Source organism: Pipistrellus hanaki (assembly GCF_964339955.1).
Source record: "Pipistrellus hanaki genome assembly, chromosome: 8".
NCBI classification, from domain to species: Eukaryota; Metazoa; Chordata; class Mammalia; order Chiroptera; family Vespertilionidae; genus Pipistrellus; species Pipistrellus hanaki.
The window spans coordinates 83924146-83945379 of record NC_140510.1 but is presented as its reverse complement, the minus strand read 5'-3'; positions in this window follow the sequence as shown (position 1 = coordinate 83945379).

Genomic DNA, 21234 nt, shown 5'->3' with positions numbered 1-21234 from the left:
AGAAAAGGGTGAAGGATGTGTGTGTCACAGCAAATGGGGTGCCTCTCCAGTTTCTTAGAGAAGATACTTAATAGTTATAAACACCATAGAATTTAGTTCCATGAAACCAACTATAAATTGTGATGAAAACTTGCATTTGTTGCACAACAATATAAACATTGCAAAATTTAATCAAGATTTTAAAAATTTAATAATAATATGGGCCAGACACCATGAAGAGGATAAAAGAATTGCTCCAATAAAAGTCTCTGAAAAAGAAATCAGCAGATTCAGCTTAGAGAAGAGGAAGCAGTAAAGGTAGAGGCATGAAACATCTACTTCCTAAGTTTTCTTACTGATGAGTGAGAAACATCAGTTTCAGCTTCTTCAAGAACAGACTACATATCAGTTGGAAAAAAATTATTTTAGGTTATCATAACGTGGAGAGGTAATTTAATTCATGTAGCATTGGAGATTTGGAAAACAGTGATTGGGGAAAATAATCAGGGGGTAGAATAGAGACCAAAGCATAGAAATCTCAACCAGACAACTTACCTGAGGATACTACAGGTAGAATTTATTTATTTAAAAAATAAGACTTTAAAAGGTGCTTATCCAATGTGCCTAACTTCTTTGAGCCTAAGACATTATTGTCAGGGCCCTTGTGGAAATGATGTAAAACTGTATTGAATGCTGGTTGGGTGTCAAGTGCTGGGTTAACTCTTTCTTGTGCCTCATTAGGAAAGGAGTTCTCATCAGTCAGGTATCTATAGGTCAGGCACGATATTTCAAGGTTAATAAATATTATCTGTTTTATTCCTCCCAACAAAGTAAGCACCTTCAGCAAGTATAATTTCCATTTTCATATAAAGAAAACTGAAGCTCAGAGAACTCTTCCAAGACCAAAAGATAAGAAAGTGATGGAGCTGAAATTTAAACCCAGCTGGTGAGACCCCTCCAGACCAGTGCCCCTTCAAATGATGATGTGGGAGAGAATGTGGTAGAATTCCAGGGGTGGGCGAGATTAAAAACAAGAGAGAGATGAATGAGAAGGATAGTGAAGAAGAAAGGGAAATAGGATGAGGAGTAAGAGGATGAAAAAAAAACAAAACAATGTGATGAGAAAGAGAAATATAATAAGGGAGAGAAAGTTGAGGATGAAAGAACGAGGGGGAGAAAGGGGAGGCTGTCATTTGAGGGCAGGAGAGTCTGACAGTAGGTGATGGGCAAAGTCTGGTATTTTTCCAGTCTCAGTGAGGCTTTAGTGGAATGCCCCCTCTGTCTGCTGACGCATGCATCTGCTTTTACAGTTCAGGGTGTTCTGCTTAGTTTCCTGAGGCCAAGGCCCCTCCTCTGTGTCCCCCTCCTTGTTCCTTTTTTCCCAGCCTCTCCCTTTTTTCCCAGGTCCCAAGGTTTGAGCAATGTCTGTGCTCCGGATGCCTCTGGTTTGCTCAGACAATTGCTTAATTGCCATTTAAGAGAACTGATGCAACTGACCTTTAACATGTTGGTTACACTAAGATCCAAACAGAAAAAAATAGACATCCTTTCAGTGAATGGGGAATTCTTCTCACAACAACTAGGAAGCATACACAGGAAGCATAAGCAGGTGGGTCATAGCCATAGGCCTAAGGGACAGAGGGATACGACTGATTCTCTGGACTATCTTTCTCCAGGGGCTGGTCAGAATTTTCAAGCCATTATCAAGAGTCCTCAGGGCCTAATGAGCTTGAGTGAAGCTTCCCTTATAGAATAAAAAGAGGCCAGGGACCCTAAATGATTTGACCTTTTAAAGTTTTTATAGCCATCCCCAGCACCAGCTCCTGCTCCCTGGCTTGCACCTGAAAACAGGTGGCACTTTTGCCACTATTCCATGGGCAGTGAGAGGAATATTTTATTATCAACGCTGTTAGAATTAATTATTGATCCTCAGACCTCTACAGACCATGCTCTCCTAATGTCCATGCCCATGGAAACTCATCCCAGCTCTCCCACCTTAGTATGCCACAGCCCAAGTAAATCAGCCATGATGGGTGGGTCACATAGCCCAACAATAAGGTCAAGCTACACTGCTGTTTTATTTCTGAGGAAATTCTCTGTGTACCATATCACATGTCCGGTAACTCTGATGACTCAGGCCTCAAATGTCAACTCTCCAGAAGTCCTTCTCAATAACCTTCCCTAAGGTGACATGTTCCCTTTCCCAGGCTCTCTCTATGGCATGTGCCTTGTTTTACTTCCTTCATAGCCCTTTACCTGACTTCATGTTCCTATGTTTTCAACCCAGGTCATCCTATGGATAAAATTCCCCCCACCATGAGCTCTCTGTCTCTACCATAATCCTGTATCTAGAACAGAGTCAGGTTCATGGTAGACTTGCCATAATGTTCATTCAATGCATGAAGGAATAACTTAGGAGTCAGGATTCCCCAAAGCCCCATTCCTCTTCCCACAGCCCTCTCCCAGCCTTAGTCCTTTCCCCAAAAGCCCTTCTTCCTTTTCTCCTTTGTCAGAGTGGAAAACACTAGGCCGTTAAAGCTGGCTCCTGGGGCATAATTTCTTCTCTACCACTTTCTGGCTGTAAACTCTTCTGTAAATTATCCAGTTGCAACTATAAACTTGGTGACAATAGGGTTATTTTGAGTAACTATATGATTAGGCCTGGCATAGGTTAAGCATTTGATTTGTATTAATTGCCTTGCATTATTCTTTCTCTTATCTCCTCTTTTTCCTTCATTATAACTTAATTCCTTGCCTTCCTCTCAACCTTTACTCTCTACTCATAAGGATTCTACCATTATTATCAGCAGGATTTGTGTACTTGTATTATACTGAGTTAGTCAGACATGAATGTTAGGCAAGTTCTCTATTCCAAGGAGAGGAAAAGTTTAAGGCAGACTGTTCTGAGAAATGTCAACCCAGGAGGAAAGCAGAGAGAGAGGGGCTGGAGGGTAGGCCATCAGTCTGCCCAGCTGTGATGTTCGGAGCTTGTCAGACTATTAGTCTCTGAGGGCCTATTTTACTTCTTCTGGAGGCCTCTCTTTTGTTAGCCCAGCAGGGCAGGTAGATTTGAAAATATTTATTACATCAGCTGTGAGGTGGAAGAAAGAAGCCTGGATTGACAGTGAGGCAATTTATTTCCACCCTCCAGCCCTACACCTCCCAGGTCTGCCATTACCCAGCCCAGGGCTTAGAAAAAGTCTACTCACCTCTCTGGACCTCAGCTTGCCATCTGACAATTAAAGTGAGACTAGTAGGTTGTGAAGGTGTCTTCTGGCTCTGACATCCCATGGCTAAATCAGACCAAAATGTTTTCTTCAGCTATTTTGGAAAAGGAAGTGGGAGCAGTAGAAGCTGGGAGAAGGACCATTTGCAGGGTTTTTTCATTTGTTTTGTCCTTTGTTTTGTTCTGATAACTTACTGATCTAAGTAGATTGTGTTAGGCAGGAATTTGTGTTTTTGCTGCCCTGAGTTGGTGTTAGGGTATACTAATGCACGTGGGTCTCTGTAATTTTGCCATCCAGCCTTTTCTGTGATGGAGGCTCTTCTCAAACACGTGAGAGCTGAGACTCCTCAGAGGTGCCTCTAGATGAACTAGCCTCTCTTCTCTGCTATATTCATCTGAAGCCACAGCAACACTCTCTGAGCCAAAATTGTTCACTAATTAATACATTTCACAGGGTTAATGGAGTGTTGGCACCACCACCAGCTTGGGGCAGTTCCCAAAGCCACAGGCCTTGCCCAGTGCCCAGAATGTGCCCAGCTTGGAGGCAGTCCATGCCAGCTTGCCTCTATGCCAGCATCTCACCCTTCTCAGTTGAACCTGGAACCACATCCACTTCCAGAACCCCCCAAAGCCTCTAGCTGTGTCATTCTCTCCTTCACCTGTACCCCTTTCCAAGGAAGCACAGGGCACAGTCTTGTGGCACCAGATTGATTTTTTATTCTCTCTTCTCTGGGTAGAATGATGGATGGATCTACTCTGGAAAACCCATTAGAGAAGGGCTGGGCCATCCTGCATTTCCATCAGGCCTGTCCAGGTGACTTTGAGTCAAGCCACTGAGAGCCATTTGGCTGCAGGACCATATCTGTGGGGCTTGGAGGAAAAGATGAAGAATTAGTGACACTCAGTGACCGAGCCCCTTTCACCATCCATCCCCACAGGGAATTTTTTTGGAGCTTCTTTAACTTACACTCTGTTGAGAAGCACCCAGTGCCCTTGATTGAACAGCCCACCAGCACTCTAGGTGGCATCCTTCCATATCTGTCTGTGCCAGTGCAACCTGCAGGCTTAGGTATACAAGCTTCTCAGTGAATGTCCCAGATCCCTGGAAGCCAAGGAAGAGGTTGGACGAATAGAGGGCCAGACTGATGGCTCTGTTTTTATATAGCATAGATTTGTCTAAGGAAGAGCTTGTTTTCACCTCACAGTGGCTGGTGATTGGGCCTGCAGGCTGATGTGGTTCTTATCTTCAGATAAGGCCCCTGCTCTGCAGGCTTGGAAGATAAAATATTCAGTATTCTTAGTAATAATTAGACCTGGTATTCATCCAGCCAAGTCTTTTATGGCAAAGCAATTACCTTCTTTCCACATGTCACTTTTATTATACCCTATAACTAGGCTTATCATTGGTCTACTTATTCTCAAACACCCAGCCAAAGCCTTACTTTCACCATGAACTATCTAGTCCCCAGAGTTGCCTGCAATGTCTCCTTTATTTTCTATTTCCTTATATCATTCTTCACATGATTATGGTGTCCTAATCACCATTTAACTCATGTGTTTTTAATATCTTCATCTACTCTACTGAATGTCCAGCTTTCTTTGCAGGATACCATGCCTTGTATATCTTTGCATTCCCTATAAGGGCTAGAAAAAGAAAAAACTGACCACATCATAAGCTATTATTAAATATCTCCTGGTCATGCCAAGACAGAACTACTGGCTTGCTTAGTAGTACTATTTCATTAGATAAAATGAAATTAACTTTCCACTTCAATTTAGGCATATTTATCTCAGAGTAGAAGCCAAATCTGGGTGAGTGACCCAGAGCTAAGAAGTTGTTTAGATGCCAGATGGGAAAATCTTGACCAAGCCAATCAGGTGCTGTCAGGGCCTTCTTTGTGAGAGCACTACTGGCCTTGTGGACTAGTACTTTCTTCCCAGAGCGATGTTGCATGTCAAAGAAATTAATGGTCCTAGTTTGGCTGACTCATTTACTGAGAGCAATGGGTTCATATGGCAACTCTTAGTTTGGCCCACATCATGCCTCCACCAAAAAAAAAATTATACTTTTTCCCCCAAACACAAAAGCATTAAGAATTATAACTTTTTTATTTTCTTGGCATCATCCATTGGCCTACATCTGGTTTTACCTAACATATTCTTGTGATATTAAAAATGCTAATAAAGTATGATGCCAGAGTGAAAAAGAGAGACATTTTAAAATTTATCAAAATATGAAATGGCACCTAATATACAACTTCTTCATGGGTTTGTTACCTTCTCTTTGCAACCTGTACTAGAAACAAATTGACTCTTTATCTCTAAAATACTTCATTCAGTGCTCAAAGCAATCTATTAAATTCTATTTATATCATAATACTCATGGGATTTCAGAATATAATTCTTCATCAGTAGAATATGGAGTTGGACTAGACACTATGAAAGATTACCTTAAATTCTATTATGTTTTTATTAAAGTTTCTCATTTACACTTGTTAATATCTCTTTTAATAATTCTTTGGCATAATTTGGAAAGTAAAAGGCTGAATAAGGGTTTTCTTGGGGATAGAGTCCAGGTTTTAAAGGAAAAAACAAAAAGAAGATATATCATCAAATCAATTCCATAGGCATTAGCAAAGGTGGGAGGAGGGTAGAAAAGGGAAGGTGAAAATTATGCTATATGCTTACTGGAATTGCAAAATTGGCAACATTGGCCTATAGCCCTACACACACAACTTCAATGCCTTATCACAAAGATCCATTTTCCTCCACACTGGAGTAGACCAATGCCTAGGGAATGAGGACCAAAGTGAAGAAAGGGAGGATGATAGAGAGAACTTAGGAAATGACTCCCAAATTTGGTCTTAGACTTGTAGACCTGCAAGCATCTAGACAATGCATGTTGAAGAAAAATTTTCGAACTGATCATTGTCAACCAAGACTTAACAACTGGAAAGAGTCTTGGATGCGCTCTGTGTCTCTGACTCTCCTCCTTTGGAAGCAGTTGTCATGATACAGGTGGCAGCATAGTCTAATACAACTTCATACCTGAGTTGCACTTCAATTGTAAGCCAGGATCTGCCATGAATTCAAATTTTGGCAAGGTCACTTCCCATCTCTGGACCTCAGAGTCATATCCGTAAAATGAGAAAATTGACTTAATTTTCAAGATCTTTCCCAAGTTTTACATTTTGCTTTGCCAGAAACAATATTGTCTTTTTGACCGAAACTGAAGGGTGGAGCAGAAATAGAGACAATGCTGACTGCTCCCTATCACCTCACCCCCAATTCCTGTCCCTCTGCTTAGTCAGACAACTCATCAGACCTATTTCCTGGAAGCTTTTTCTCTTATTTTAGAACTTATGGTGGAAAAGCCAGGGACAACATGAGCTCTTTTCATGAGTGATATCATTCACAGAGACTCCTGTGACTTGTAACCTTTTCCCAGAAAGTCCCTGGTGATAGGAATTCAGAAAGTAATAGACCCTTGAAAGAAGTGGCTATTCTCAATACAGACCACTGTAGAGCCAACTAGATCTCCTGAGAATATTAATAAAAGAGAGTGTGCATCACTTGAAGCACACAGCAGCTACTATAAATTAAGTTCTCTCCCTAAAGATTTAGGTTTTCTAGAAGAGAAATTGTCACTCACTCAATTCCTTGTCATGCAGTACCTGAAGAACAGTGTTAGGAAGGGCAGCAAAGAGCGAGGAACAAGTTGACCTCTATAATCTCATGTTTGAATGCAAACATTGGCTCAGAACTAGAGAACTCTGTGATTCAAGCCTTGAGAATATTTGTAAATAGCATAATAAATGGTCCCTCCACTGTATGAGAGATCAGAAGAAGATGTCCAACCTAGACCTCTTGGTTCATGGGTCAATTATCAATGACTTGAATCATTGGCAAAACAAGGTTAGCATCTCCTGCTCAATAGAGTTATATGACTTAGATGCTAGACTCCAGTAACCAGGAAAATATTTCCCAGGAGAAGTGTCAACACCTGTTTTTATAAGTTCAGAGATATGTTGTTCTATTGAGATTAGACATTGGAGCAAGATGACTTCTTTGCCACTGTTACCTAAAGGAGTGAATGTCTCATGAGAAATGTTTTGTTGGGCCCTGTAACCTCATCAAGATTTTCTTCAGGAATATAAGAATGGGAGAGATACCTATTTCTAGTTAATAACTGAGGGTTATTTAAACCTACAATCTGAAGAAAGTGACAATAATTTCTTTAATACAACTAATATGAATTCAAGAGAGAAGTGGCATGTAGATCACTTTACAGGTTAAAAAAAAAAGAAAGAAAGAACTATCTTGAACTATGCTTATCAAAGCCACTCACCTGGAAAGAACTAGCTAGTTGTTGTATCATGTTTTTCTCCGACAAAGCCATGGCTCCCATCTCTTTCAAGAGGCCTTCCTCCTATAACCTCATGTTCACTGATGGTGAAAATGTGAGTAACTGTGTAAAATGAGCAGATGAGTACATTTTTTTCAGAGTGAGTTTAAAAATGAGGACACCTGGATTTAGGCTGCAATATCCTCAAGTCTTCCTGCATTACTGATAACAGAATTATCCTATTGATGCAGAGAGATGAGAATAAAAAAGGAGGAAGAAAGGGAAAAGGTGGAGGTCTTCTGAGTTGTGGAGAAGTGGATGAGGTACAGCTGGTGAATATTTACTAGGGAACTCTCCTGGGAAAAGATGATGTGTATGGCCTCAGGTTTCTGATAACCCCTCTTTCCCAAAAGATACCCAAACTGTTACAACATGGGGTGGGAATATGTGTGGTTCAGGGTGAGGCCTGCAGGGCCTAGAGTTGGAAGAGGCTTCAGAGATCTCCTAACCATGTCCCCTGATTTATTTATTTTTTTATGTGAAGGTTTGAAGATTTGGAAAGTTACCTGATTTTCCTGGGATCACAGAGGCATGTAACAAAAGCAGACATTGAACTCATGTCTCTCTCTCTCTCTCTCTCTTTCTCTCTCATAAAAAAAACAAACAAACAAAAAAACATGTTTTTATTGATTTCAGAGAGAGGAAGGGAAAGGGAGAGAGAAATAGAAACATCAATAATAAGAGAGAATAAATCATGGGTCAGCTGCCTCCTGCATGCCCCTACTGGGATTGGAGCCCAAAATTTGGTCATGTGCCCTGACCAGGAATCCATCCTGGACCTCCTGGTTTATAGGTCAATGCTCAATCACTTAGTTACACCAGCCAGGCAAACTCAAGTCTCTTGATCCCCAATCCAGACCACAAATATTTGAATATTCCATTTGGTCTCTGTGCCTTCTCTTCTGGGGAATCGCCACTATTTGTCTCTATTCTCTATGTGCCTATGTCTTATGCCTGCTGACTGCATCCCAAATATAATTGACTGGAGAAGGATGGACCCCTGAATCAAGGGCAGTGCATCCATGAGCTGGGAAAAGATATGTGGCCTGAATCTAATATTAAGTGAACCAAGCATAACCTAAATCAGGCAGTCCTATAACATGGACAGGGAGCCTCCTGTGACAAGAGTTAACAGAGAGAACCCATTAAAAGACAATAGAAAAACGAAACAACTGATCAGGACAACCAGAGAAGATGAGTGATTTCCCCCCCTGTTCTATGTGAGACCTGGTTGTATTTCTGATACCAGACTGATATTTCAGATTATTCTCTTTTTCACCTCTCTGGCTTCCCCTCTCAACCTACAGTAGGTCCTCCTCCATCTCATTAGTTTTGCATGGCCCAGATATTTTCACTTGCTTTCCCAGCCTGCCTAGCTTCTATAGCAAGAGGTAGGCTTTGCCTTATAAGATGGGATTCTTACCAAAAAATAGAAAGATCCACAAAATGACACATGTCTACCATAGTGTTCCCAAGCGCACTGGGCATTTCTGGTGTACTGTTCCAAAATCCTCTACTTGGCTCTATCTATCTCTCCAGTCACTGTTGTGACAATCAGCAACATGAAGGCTTTGAATAGCTTTGTACAGGTATAATTCCTCAGCCTTGTGCTTCATACCTCTCACATCTTTCCCTGGCATTGGGGATACAATGATGGTTAAACCTGCATTTCCCTGGACCATATGCACACTGAATGTGTGGGAAAGTTAATGTGTAAGGAGCCACTTTTGATCAAAGCAAATAAGAGGTGATGGATCAATTCTTCATTCTGTCACCTACACAAACACTTGTGAGACACATTATACAAGATTCTATCAGTACCAAGTACATATCTTTCTATTGCTTTCCATCTTTCCACATTTCATTCCCCCTGTCCTTTTCTCCTGTTCCCTATGACCACCCGCTTTGCCTTACACTCTATTCCCAGGGATCCCAGGCTAAAGTACTTAGAAAAGTTATGTTTTTATATTAATTAAGATAATCATATGTTCTTGATGTTGTTCACCCATAGCCAACATGAATATGATCTCGTATGCAAGTGTTCTTCTGATGGTTAATTTTATGTGTCAACTTGACTGGATCACCAGTGGGTACCCAAACATTTGGCCAACATTATTATGGGTGTATCTGTGAGGGTGTTTCTGGATGGCATTAATAATTGAACTGGTAGATTGAGTAAACTGGCATATTGTCCTCTGCAATGTGGGTGGACCTCATCCAATCAATTGAAGGCCTGAACAAAACAAAGGGCTGAGCATGAGGGAAATCAAGCTGAACAAGATGGAAATCTTCCTGCCTGAGGCGCTGGGACATTGGTCTTTTCCAGGCTTTAACTGCCACTGAAACATTGGGTCTTGCACTTGCCAGCTTTCAGATTAGAATTTATATCATCAGCTCTCTGGATTCTCAGGCTGTTAGTCTTGGACTAGAACTAAACTATTATCTCTCCTGAGTCTCCAGCTTGCCTACTGCTGATATTGGGACTTTCTAGTCTTCACAATCACATAAGCCAATTTATTATAATCTCTCTCTCTCTCTTTCTCTCTCTCTCTCTCTCTCTCTCTCTCTCTCTCTCTCTATATATATATATATATATATATATATATATATATATATATATATATATATATAACATAGGAGGTAAAATCTAGAGAACCTTGACTAATTTGAACACAGCTTCAAATTAAAATCACCTTTTCTAGAATTAACTGAATTTTAAGAGTTCTAACATACCAATAGCCCATTACCTTTTCACAGAGTAGATAATCCCAAAATGTTCTACTTATTCTCTACCATTAGTTTAATGCATAGCAGAATTTGGGGAGAGACAAATAAATTCAGCCAATAAGAAGCTAAATGCCACCGAAACCGGTTTGGCTCAGGGGTAGAGCGTCGGCCTGCAGACTGAAAGGTCCCGGGTTCGATTCCGGTCAGGGGCATGTACATTAGTTGTGGGCGCATCCCCAGTGGGGGGTGTGCAAGAGGCAGCTGGTCAATGTTTCTCTCTCATCAACATTTCTGGCTCTCTATCCTTCTCCCTTCCTCTCTGTAAAAAAATCAAAAAAATATATTTAAAAAAAAAAAAAAGCTAAATGCCCTCTGTTTTGTATTGTCCATTTCTCCTTTGCTACAGTTTTATGTACATCAATGATTGGTCACTATATTAGTTTCCTAAGGTTGCCATAACACATTATCACAAACTAGGTAGTTTAAAACAATAGAAATTCATTCTATTATAGTTCTGGAAGCCAGGAGTCAAAAAATTAAAGTTTTAGCAGGGTAATATTCTCTCTGAAAGCTGTTATTTCTTGCTTCTTCTTAGCTTCTATTATTTGTTGCTATCCCTGGTGTTCCTTAGCTATGGCGGAATAATTCCAATCTCTTCCTCGGTTTTCACATGTTCTTCCTCTCTCTGGGTACCTTTGGATCCAAATATCTTTCTTCTTATACATATAAAAAAAAAACAAAAAAAAAAAACAAACAACAAAAAAAAAAAAACAGTCATTGATTTAGAGCCCAAGCTAATCCAGTATGACCTCTTCTTAACTTTATTATATTTTTAAAGATCCTATTTTCAAATAAGGTTACATTCATGGTTTCTAAATAGACATGGATTTTGAGGAAACACTATTCAACCTAGTAGGACTGTTGAGGACACTTAGGACACAATTGGCCAGTCTCTGTAATTGGTGAGGTGAAAACACCATTGTGGTAAAATGGAGAAGAGAGGCTCAAAAAATGTATATGGGGCCAGTACCCACTTTACAGTGATGGTGGTCATAATTCCAGGTCCACAGGAGTTCTGAGGCTGGCTTCATATTTAGCTGAGGGGAGGCAGTCTTAACAGATTTTAAGGAAACATTTCATGTCCATCCAGGATATACAGCTCCTGCGATCCTGACTAACATGTCCTGATTTCCCCCTGGGGGGTACTCCCTGGGTCACTTCCTAGGGGGCAAGATTAACAATGACTTTCTATTTAGAAAGGTTAGAAGTAAATATTCTCAAATAAATCAGAAAATAGGTAAACAAGGAAAACAGTCAGCTTTTAAGAGTAAGTCTTGGCTAAGGCCTAATGGAGACTATGAGGAACATTAAAGAACCTTTCAGGGGAGGGAGAAGCTTGCCTGAGAGCCAACAGTGACTTTATGAAAGAAGAGCTGAGGACACCAGAAGCATGTCTTTCCCCTAGAGGCTTGAACATGTCCTTTTACTCTGTGGATCAGCTTAATAGGAGGAGAAAAGAATGGAGCCAACTCATTCCTATTGTTCATAGTTCTGTAATTTGAAATTCTAACTCTGAAGGAAAGGACCATAGTTCTCTTATTTGCCTTTGGGTCCCCAAGTCCTAGTTAATAAATGACACTTAGAAAAATACCTAGTGATTTTTATTAAATGAATGTTGGAGACAAGTTAGATTAAAGAGAAGATAAGTTAGTTAGATTAAAGAGAAGCTACTCATTTTGAAAATACAAACTAGAACTCAGGAATTATGTTTTTTCATAGGGGTGTGGAAGAATATAAGTGGTAGAACATTGGATGTTCATTGAGCAGACATTTATTAAGTATCTACTATGTGGAATATACTGTAAACAATGTTGAGAGAAAATGATATACAACTTGTGGCCTCTACTTCAATTTATTAACATCTAATGATGGAAATAAACTGAACAGTCTCAATACAATTACTGAACAAAAGATTAAAAGTTTTAAAAATAAGGTTTTTTGTGGGGGATTTTTTTTGGGAGGGAAAAGCTCCTATAACATAATATGACATATAAAAGGAAAAAAAGCTACCCTTGATTAGAATAATCAGAGATTTTGTTGAGAAGTAATGCATTATCTCCAGAAGCTAATAACAATTTAAAATATTAGAACTTAAACTACTTTGGAATCAATTGTTTTGTGGGAACATCCAGATTTAGGGATAACTTTTGAAACAGAGCCATTCCTTAAGGCAATGTCCTCTTGAAAAGGCACATAGCACAGGTTAATTTGAAAAACATTGTAATCTTGAAATGTGCAACATATCCAAAAATCATGTCCAAGGCCACCCATTTCACTCAGCTCAGGGATCATCAGTGTGGGTCAATTTAGAATCTGAAAAATGATAGTAAAAACTGTTTTGGAATGAATTGGTTCCCTCCTGTGTCTTCAGTAGCATTCAAAGAAAACTGTTGGCCCTCCCTAATTCAATTGCCTGCTTGGCTGTACATTCTGAAACTGATGCTGAAAGGGAATTTCCACAGAGAGCTTACAGGGACCACCCACCCTTCCTTAAAGTCAGTGGAAATTGTTTAAGATCTGGAACTCTCCCTCAGGAGCCACAATTAAATTGAAGCTTGAAAGGACCTGAATTCCACTTCCTACACCAGAATAGTTAGTGGAACCAAGGAAAGAAGAGCTCAACCATTAGCCAATATGTCTTCCACTCTTATTCATTAGTTCTTTTATGTACCCCATAGATATGGTGCACTTACTATCTACTTGGTGCTATGTGAGAGGAGAACCAAACTGGAAGAAACAAATAAACTATACCAGTGACTGGCATGTAATATGATCACATGTCACTCTTTCAGTTACAAGAGACCAAAACTCAACTCAAACTAACTTAAATGAATAAGGACATTCACTGAGTCATCTATAGAAAAGTTCAGGCATAGCTCAATCCAAGTGTTCAAGCAGTATTACCAGAAAATGTTCCCTTTATCCTAAAAACTTCAAGGCTAAATTTCATGGACAAATTTAAGTATTTTACCTATCTCTGAGCCAGTATGGGATAAACTGATTGGTTACATATCAATCATGTGATCTCACCCAGACTTCATGTGCCCTGAGAATGGGAGAAGAATCATTTCTTAAAGGAAAATAAGGCTGATGTTCCAACAAAAGTAGGGAGATAATTGCTTGGGAGGCAAGAACAACAAATGTCCACTGTGGAATATAACAGTATTTTAGTCGTGGCAGATCCTAGAGCTTTAATAGGAACTTGGAGGTTTTCGTTATTTTTATGTGTGAAGCTTCCACTGTATAACCTACTTGTACTCTCTCTGCATCATGCCACCTAATACCATTGCGTCTGGGAAAATATATCAACCCTCAGTTTCAAGTTCACAATAAGAAGAGCTGGAATTCAGGTTCATCACCAAAATCAGTTTCCTGAAGTCCCAGCTTGCCTTTAGAATGGCAGGTCAGGATGAGTTCCAGGATCAGCTACTACCACCTCGAGGTCCAAAGTCAAAAAAGGGGATCCCAGCCCGACCAGACCTTTGGGACTTCATATACTAAAGGCCTTTCCTGACCCTGACCTCACAGCCTTACTTTTCCAACTAACACACGGGCTATTCTCTCACATCCCTTGCGTCAGATGCTGAAGTAGCCTGTCTACTCTCACTCCCTTATTCCAATTTCTTTCTTCAAACATGGGCCATTTTTTCCTTATCCCTCTTGGTACAATTGCATGTTTCCACCCTGAGGAATGAAGTGGTTTGTTGTTATTGCTCGTGCTTTTCCCCGTGAAGTTATTTTAGCTGCAATTTGATGTCTTCAAGCATTGGGGAGGGAAAAGACATATATAATTAGAAAAGTAAATAATGATACAAAGGTGCCATTACCGAGGTTTTCTGGATGGCTGTTCAAGTCAGAAAAAACAATAGTTCTCAGAGAATGGAAATGAGCCCACACATTGGAGAATGGAGACAAGGAGCTGAAACCATGGAGCTGGGCAAAGCCAACTCAAACAGCAGGAACTTGTATCTTGTTCAGATGAAAGAGGAGGGCACTTGGGTGGGACAGAAGCCAGGGATGGCATTTCTGGTGACTCTCAGCAGCCTCAAGACACTTAACCTGTTCAATCTACTTCCCCAAGACACTTAATTTGTTCAATCTACAAAGCTGGTGTGTGAGCTTTGTGCTAGCAGCTGGGATGCCCTGCCTATGACCTGTGAGACAGCAAGACCTCCCAGTGCTCACTCCCTACCCCAGTGTCAGATCAGCAGTATCCACCCTTTGTGGATCGCAGGAAAGATCTGAGGACTGGTGTGATGGTGTTCTTCAGGCATCCGTGGCCCCACGTGGGAAAATTTCCCTTATTGCTTCAGCATTCTTCAGTCATTTCAATTAACCATAGGGGAAAAATCTATCAATTTGCAAAAGGTAAAGTTTTTGAAAGAGCTGGTTCCATAATTTAACTTTGTAGACAAAGTCAGACTGTTCCCAAAATCTTTCCTCACCCTGAGAGAACAGAAGAAAGCGTATAATGTAAACAGTGGTCTACCCACAGACTAGTGATGAACCCTGAGTTCACAGATGGGCTTTTGTTTTAAATACATTTTTTATTGATTTCAGAGATGAAGAGAGAGGGAGAGATAGAAACATCAATAATGAGAGAGAATCACTGATCAGCTGCCCCCTGTGCATTCTCCACTGGGGATTGAGTCTCTATCCTGAGCATGTGCCCTGACCAGGAATCGAACCATAACCTCTTGGTTCATAGGTCGATGCTCAACCACTGAGTAATACCGGCAGGGCACAGAGGGTTCCCCCCCCCCAAGTTGTTATGTTTTAAAGGTTGTTTCTATGTGACCCCAATGTAGATTTAAACAGTGGAAAATTCAGCTAAATCTTCTGATTTTCTTATCATGAGAGCCCAGTTCTAAAGATAGGCACAAGGCACTCACTTAAGGAAAATTCCATTTCATTCAGCAAGGACTTCTCTGGCAATTAGGAGGTGCCCATACTGTGCTGTTTCTATGAGCAGTAGAGAAAACATTTGTGTTCTCACCCCCTACCCTCAAGCTGCTCCCAATGTGGTTGCTGTGATAAAGCAAAAATATTGTAGTGGAGGGACAGTAAATGCTGCAAATCTGCAGAAACTCCTATGCCCAGAAATTGAATACAAATCAAGCAGATTGAAGATATCCAGAGAGACACTTAGATTTTTTTTTCCCCCTCTTCAACAGGAGGCCCATTAAACTGTGTTACTGGAGAAGTCACTGTGGACTGAGACTAGCTTAGGAACTGGGGATTTACTTGTGAAGGAAAAACTATGATCCCATCCAGAGGGGAGAGTATATTGTCTTTTGGTGGTGGAAGATGGAGTAGAAAAATATATGCAGTTTTGGGAAAATATGAGAGGGGAAAAATTAGCTTGCATATGAGAAATATCTTGGAGTAAAAGGATGTTGGGGTGTGTGCTGTGTATGGTTGGGGGGGGTGAGAAACAGAGAGGATTTGGGAAGATTCCTGGAAAAGCAAAAGTAGAGTTAAATGTTTGAGTTCTGTGGAGAGTGTGGCTTGGCAGAAAGGGGAGGAGAATATTCAGAGGCTGGGAGAGAAGCTTGTGAAGAGGTGGGGAATGCTGCGTGTATCATGCACATTCCTGCCCCCATCTTAGCCCCCTATTCCTTCATCTTCTCTAGGAGGTCTGGCAGCAGACAGTTTCTTTGTCCTATTTTGTCCTTTCTCTCACCCTGACCTTCACAGGAGGGAAAGGGAACAGGAGTAGATGGGAGCTTAGAAGCCAAGCCTCCAATTTCATGCTGATGTCCGGCTGGGGAAGAAAATCATGAAACATAATTGCCCTCTTAGAACAACATTGGTCTGATTTTCCCATGAGGTATCAGACGGTATTGAGTGCAATTGGTCACAGGGTCGCCAGAGTTTAATGTCCATGCTGGCGCTGGTTTCTTGCATTAATCTACCCTGGCAAGTGAGTCCGCCTGATCTCAACCAGTAGTCTCAGTCTCATGCCAAACTCTGAGACCAATCTTAGTTTCTGGCAGTGGTCAACTTTTTGTCTACTCTTGCTGTCTTACTATTGCTCCAACTTGACTATGGATCTCCTTTTCCTCAACAATCAAGTTCTTGCTCATTTCCTGATCAAGCCTCTGTCTTAGCCCCAGGTGTTTGTTCGTTTTTGTAAGTGGCTTCACTGTGTTGTGTCTCTATCTGCAGTGATTGAGATCCAGGCTTGTTTCCCAGTCTCCGTAGGGAACCTGCCTTGGAGCCCAGTCTCATTAGCAGCTGGGATGCCCTGCCTATGACCTCTAATTCGGTCCCTGCCAGGTCATCCCTGAAGCCAGCTTTCTGCCTATTATTACTGATTGCCTATTCCTCGGACCTCCAGTGATCACGGTGTCAGTTCTGCCTGAAAATACTCTAGATCTTAGTTTCCATGCCCATCTCAGCCAGTGGTGCTCCTACCCACTTTTGGAATAAACTCAGGGTTATAAATTCATATTTCATGATGCTAATATCTGGCCTTACTTCCTACGAGTTTCTCCAACAAAGATTCTGTCTGGGCTATTGATCCCAGCTTACATAGGTTTTCCCACTCCATTGTCCAAAGTCTGAGATATAACAGAGAATCTGCTATATCAATATTGTGTCTTTCACTTCTCAGATACTCAGTCACTACAGGACCAAGCTTATCTGATCTTGACACCAGGCAGAATTACTCTTTGGCTTAATTAACTTAGAATCAACATAATCCTTGATGTCTCCTCAACAACCTACAAATTTTGTTCTAAAATTTGATGGGTTTCTTTGATTTTTTTTTTCTTCTTATTGAAGAGAGTTAAATGAAAAGGGGGAACTGACTGAAATCCCTGGACTATCTTAGGAAGAGGTAGCATAAAAATTCTCAGGATATCATAATAATTCTAGGTCAGAAAGGCTAAGAAATATGTAGAAGAAAAGTTCAAGGCATCAATCCCAATAGTTCTGTTGTCATGACAGTCTTATAACTTATAGAATGCCTTCCCCTGGAATATGAGGTAGACCTAGTGAGCCTCCTTCAGTGAAAAGAATATGAAAAGAAGTGATGGGATATCACTTCTGAAGATGAGGTTATAAAATGACTATCATCTTGCGCTCCTTTGCTTTCTTCTGGAAACCAGCTCCCATGTTAGGAACTGCCTTTAGAAAGGCCCACATGTCAAAGAACTGAAGGAGACCTCTGGTGAATCACCAGCATAGAAGTGAGGCCCTCAGTGCAACAGTCTGTGGAGAACTGAGTCCTGCCAACAACCATGTAAATGAGTTTGGAGATGATCTTCTAATGAGACCACAGCCCCAGCTGATACCTTGTCCATAGGCTTATGAGAGACCTAAAGGAAGAGGTACTCATATAAGAGGTACTTGGATTCCTGACCCACAAAAAGTGTGTGATAATAAATATTTGTTAGTTTAAGCAACTAAATTTAGGGATAATTTGTTACATGCCAATAGATATCTAATACAAGCTTTAGGAAATGGGAGTCTACAAAGAAAGAAAATTTGGGATGCAGATAATTTAAATAATTGCCTTATACCCTCAGTCCTCCAGTTCCCCATTTAATTAGACTTAGAGGAAAGCCACTTTTATTTCATAAATAAATATGTATTGTGTGACCTTTCTGTGCCCTGGACTGTGAAATATCCCATGGAGGATTCAGAAGTTAGGGCCCTCAGGGAACTGAGGGAATAGCCATAAGCCACAAGAAATAAAAAGGAACCATGACATGATTGTGTCACTAGTTTTCCTGTCTCCCAAACTCATGAAAATCCCTCTTAAATTCCATAAATATATATATATATATATATATATATATATATATATATATATATATATATATATATAAAAGGAAGGCAGAAAAGAACTGTTATTATAGGGTGGACTGTTATGAGAAGCAGCCTGAATTCATTAGGACAGAGGCCAAAATTGGCAGGAAGGACCCTGTCTGCAAGTATGCTTTGTTTTGTCAACTGTATTAATTTGTGTAATTAGTCACCCATATATCAAATCAGGATATTTCACATAAATACAAACTTCCTGGCTTGTCTTGAAATATCTGAAGATCTGGTCAAGCTGGGGCAACACTCCTATACTAGAACCATTGCCATGCCAAACAGGCCCTTTTTTCCCCCTCTAATTTGGACATGTGCTATTTATTTTGCCACAGTCTCCACCCAGCCTCCTTCACTAATTTAAGCTGGGGAGCATTTCTGTTCACATATGATGCTTTAAGCCTTCTCTCTGATTCTTTTTGAGATACATAGTTCTTCCAATCTTCAGTGGCCCCATAAAACATTAGCCCTCATCCTTTGCCTCTGCAAAAACCCCTTGGATTAAATCTAGTAGTTAGTCCATAGTAGGTGTTTGATATTTGTTCTCTTACTTTTCCACAATTCTCTACCAGAAACATTTTTTAGAACCTTATGCAAATAACAAGCGCAATATACTTGCTCATCGTATTGTTGGAAACCTAGGGTGACTTTTAGCACTCCCCTCCCATGTCCCAACCACTGGTTTAAACTGGGAATACTATAGTGAACAGAAAAAAAACTAAGTTTAGCTTTTAAAGGGGGTAAAGCTTCATGATTAATGAAAGATTAATACTGCTTGAATAAATGCAGTAAACCAATGAGATGATCTTGTTAGTCCCTTCCAGATATAGGAGTCTATAATGTATTTCCCTTACACCATCCCCCTTTTTTTCTTTCTTCTCCTTTTCTGTCCTTGGTCCTAACATAAGTCGGTCTTTCCTGACCTCTTTAGAAAGCACAACACTCAGGATTCTGGCTAAACTCCAGGCTCACCAGAGCTTTAGAAGGGCAAACAGAGGTAGAAGCATGGTCCATGGAGTGGTTTATCACATCATTGCTTTTCTGAAGAGTTTCCTCATAACTAACCCCAGATAAATTTACTACTCAAGCTCTCAGAGGTCATGGAAAAAAGGAAGAGGGAAAAGAGATATCTAATTTCTCTAAAAAAAAAAAAAATACATTGTCTGCATTAGCAAGGCCCATGGGTCTCCAATTATAATTCATGATGTCCGCATGCACATTAGACTCATGGTCTGGCTCTGGCATCTGAAGGATGGCTCCCAACCAATGGACTCTAGAGGAAGCAGAGGCTGAAACCTGGGAGAATATTGGCCAGAGCCTCAGCCATGACTTCAGACCCTTCAACTGCACCTGAGTACACATTTCCAGGGGAGATGTGTTCTCCAGAGAAGAACAGCAGCTCTGGCCCATGGGGTCCCTGTGAGATCACCCCAGCTGCTCTGAATTAGTGTGTGTGACATACACACACATACATTTTTTTTAAAAAATCCTAGCACATACAATCTTTATTTTATTTTTTATTCCATACTCTGACCTTCTGCTAAATCAACTTTTTTTAAAATGACTTTCTCTTCTGCTTACTTAAATGTTTCCGTATTGAATGTGCTGAGCAGCCAGCACATTTGTAAAATCACCCAGGCCAGCTAAATTCACTTCCTAAGCCAGCTTCATACCTGAGTATAAAGAAGGTATCCTACCCTCAAAAATGAACTACTCCTGACAAAGAAATACTTTCTCTCACCAAGGGAGAATGTGTTCCATTTCCCACTGCTCTCTCCTTTGTCCCTCTCTCTTTTCTTTTCTTCTTTTTCTCCACTGAATTTCATCTTCCAATGAAGTCAGATTCTAAAGCCCAATAAGTGGAGGAGGTTTCGTGTTGTCTCAGCTGAATAATCCTAGCTCACCCAAGTACACAGTGTTAACACATAATGTTTGCACATTAAGTTTGCTGACTTCTGAACTGATTTCTGTTTCTCTCTTTCTCTCTCTCCTTACTGGGGGGCTGGAGGTAGAAAAAAAAGTTTGAATTATATTAAAATCACAGAGTAAAAAAGACTGGTTTCAAAGGGAAAAAAAAGAGAAAACAAGATATCTAGCCATCTCTACATTTTTAAATTATTTCTTAAACTTTTTACTTTTGAAAGCCTTTTATTCTTTGAAGATTTTTTGGTACTGTGCTTCAAACTCCAGTGTAGAACAAAAAGCATGCACATGTGTACCACTATGTAGCCTTATGCTGATGAACTCATGTTTATTATTCCACATTTTCTAATGATTAAGGAGGAATTGAAACTGACCTGGAGATAATTCTCACTCAGTTTCATATCTAAAGACAAATATCTAAAGACAAATATCCCTGTATTAATCAATGTTCAAATAAAAATAATGAAAACCATGGTAAGTATCTAAGACAGAGGAATTAGTTACCCAGGAGTTGAGGAGTCCGACAGAAGACAAGGAGGTAAATCAGAGGTAGTAATGGCAAGATACAAGGGCAAAGGAGGAGACAGAGTGTTCAGAACTCGAGGGCTGGGGTCATCAGACAGGAGCTGGAATCACAGCACAGCTGTCTAGTAGAATCCAGAGTCCAGGAAGAGAGGCAACTACAACTGGAGAAACCACCCAAGACAGTGAAGGTGAAGGAGAAAAGCAGGGCTTCTCTCTTCCTGTCTCCCTCCCATCTTCTTCCAATGCCTCCCACAAAATGAGCCCAGCTGGAAGTCAGCTGATCGGGGAGCCTGGAAAATACAACCTAAATATCATTAGACCTCTGAGGCACCCAGCAGAACAGAGGAATAGGAGAGACATTGCAGAAGACAAACCGGCTCAGGACCTACTGCCCTTACTTCTCTGTGTCCCCGACATCTGCACCAAGCCATTGAATGAACCAAATGTAAATTCTAGAAAGGTTAGAGGTCAGGACAACAAGGAAAGGTGCCATGAGAGAAGATATCAAGTTCACACCCAAATTCAGCTCTACCAACCTCTAATCCCGGGTACTTTCCCCTTAATTGTT